Below are 2,791 nucleotides of genomic sequence, written 5' to 3'. Positions count from 1 at the left end.
GTATATCTCTCCCTAAGGCTTCGACTATCATCCCTATCGTCAAAGACAAAACCGTAAGACCTTGTGTGCCAAAACACACAATATCGTGCTAGCAGATAGTTTGGGCTGTTTCAATATCTATATTATTCGTGAAGAACAATAGAAATACACCAAGTCTAGTCTTAAGTTCTTAACAGCATTGTTATAATAGTAATAAGAGTATGTTATAAATGCAGGAAGATAGAGTCAAAGCACGCTAGCTACTTAATTGCTTTATTGCAGTGCCGTCATAAAGGAATACATACAATACAAGGTGACAATTTCTCTAAAACAACGATTGAAAGCAACAACACGCACAAACTTTGTAGGACTATAGTAGTAAAGTTGTGATTAACCTCTAATAAAGTATAAATGACTTTTAATAAATAGAGTTCATATAATTTGTGGGATGAGGGGTAAAATAAAAACCTGTCAAAATGGGCTGCTTTGACTCACTTAATTGGGTTTCTTGTGTTATTATGGCTGACCTATATATTGGGCCACTATTTATTTATTTATTTATTTATTGGATAAAGTATATTTGTTTTTTTAAAATTTGTTAAAAATTTTAAAAATATTTTTAAATTTTATTTTGTTTCAATTTTATCGTTGAGATTTTCGATTTAAATCAAATATATCTCTAACAGCTAAATTTTCAAAAAGTTTAAGATAAATTCAGTAATAATATATAACAATTATGTCTTATTTATTTGTGTTGAAAGTTATTCTTGTAAAATTGCTGCTAAATTAATTTTAAGTTTTTTAAAAAATTAGTCACCAAGGTATATTATTTGATGCAAATTGAAAATTTTTAGAACAAAATTCAAATAAAATAGAACTTATAGGTATATTTTTAACAAACTTCAAAGACAAAAAATATATTTTACCTTTATTTATTTATTTATTGGATAAAGTATATTTTTTTGTTCTTAAAATTTGTCAAAAATTTTAAAAATATTTTTAAATTTTACAATAATTAATTCGTCAACAATGTTTTTTAAATAAAAATTTTGCTTTTATAAATATTTTAAGGGTGCATTTAGATCGGATTTGAAAACCATAATTTTTTTCATTAAATATTTTTAAAAGAACTTATTTTATGCTAGGATAGATAATTATATCAAATACTTTAGATAATTGGCGTGTTGACTTTTGTTTGATTATGAGAGATGCAAACATGGTGGCAGATACTAGGGCAAAAATGGCGATGAAGTTATAACTTTCACATGTGAAGCTTCTTTCACCTTGGGAGGAGTTTAAGAGTAGTCTTAAAAGGGACTGTCCCTCTATTTAATCAGTTCCTTATTTTATTTGTTTTGTTTTTCTTTGTTTAGTTTATTTGAGTTACAAAAAAAAAAAAAAACTTTAGTTTATTAAAATTTCTGTTACTTTTATTGTAAAAATTTTAAACCCCTTAAAAATTGGTAGGAAAAAGGAAATTTTCTTTTAAAAGCCAATCTATACACATATTTAACTTGGTATAAAAAAAAGCTAAATTTGATTGAGAAGATAAAATATTTTGTTACGTTTTTGTTCGCTAATTAATCTTTTTATACAACTTATTACCTTAAAATTATCTCGAATTCTTCTAGTTGGATGAGTTATATCTTGATTAAAGAATAATAAGAACCGTTAATACTTGCAAGAAGCACTCCAATATTAAAGTAAATATTTGATGTAATTTTGTGTAAAATTAATATTGGGTTAAAAAATATACTTTTTTTTTCTAAAAATGTTACCTTTTTATAAATATTACCGAAATATAACCGTTGGTCAATTTCAAATGAGCTATAAAAAGTTAAAGTACGAGAATAGAATTATAACATTGATTTTATAATAAAATCTGAATTATAAGTAAGCAATATATTTAGTTTTGATGAATAAATAAAACATAAAAGTGCATTATTAGTACAAGAGTATACTGTTTACAAGTTATTATTGGCTGTGAAGAAAAGTCAGATGATGATAATTTCTTCATGATTGAACGGTCAAGTTTAACAATAATAAGTAGTGTATGTACTGTTTCGCCAACCTCGAGAGAAATTAAGTGAGATAACATAAAATAAAAAAATATCACATTCAACTCAAAATTTGAAGGTAGTACATTAATGAATCTCTTATCTTATAAATTTCTTACGCTTTTTATTTTCTTTGATGTGAGACTAACTTTATGCACTGCTCACACTTACAATATTAACATATACTAGGCAGCAGTCAGCAATAATAGAAGGTTCATGACTATACCCTTATACGAAGACAAAGATGACTAAGACTTAAACTAAGACTTCATTTAGACACAATCCACAAAGGGAATGGAAGATGAAGAAATTCAACTGGACTTCACTCCATGTCTATCTACGACTCACTCAACCCTTGACCCTAAACCCACTCCTTCCTTCATCCATTACCAAAGTAATTACTCTCTCTAATTTTTATAACTATTAAAAGAAACAATCTACTACATGTATAAAAAATAATCCCGCTAGGGAGCTAATGGATTATTTGTATAATGTGTATAATGGGTTATTTATTTGGTCCAATATGAGTTAAAAAATGAATATCCAGAGTAAAATACTACTAATTTTTCAAACACAATACACTCATACTATTCAAAATAACCATTCGAGTACCAGAGATAATAAACATCTGATATCCTACTGAATCGAACATCCTTAAACTCCTATTATATATATTGTACAGATACTCTATTGACTCCCTATATATACTTCCTCATAAAAAATTAACCACTCAAATATAAAATATGCATTTAAAT

This window comes from Arachis ipaensis, chromosome B07 (genome assembly GCF_000816755.2).
Source record: "Arachis ipaensis cultivar K30076 chromosome B07, Araip1.1, whole genome shotgun sequence".
NCBI classification, from domain to species: Eukaryota; Viridiplantae; Streptophyta; class Magnoliopsida; order Fabales; family Fabaceae; genus Arachis; species Arachis ipaensis.
The sequence above is the reverse complement of the archived record's forward strand: the minus strand, read 5'-3'. Positions refer to the sequence as shown.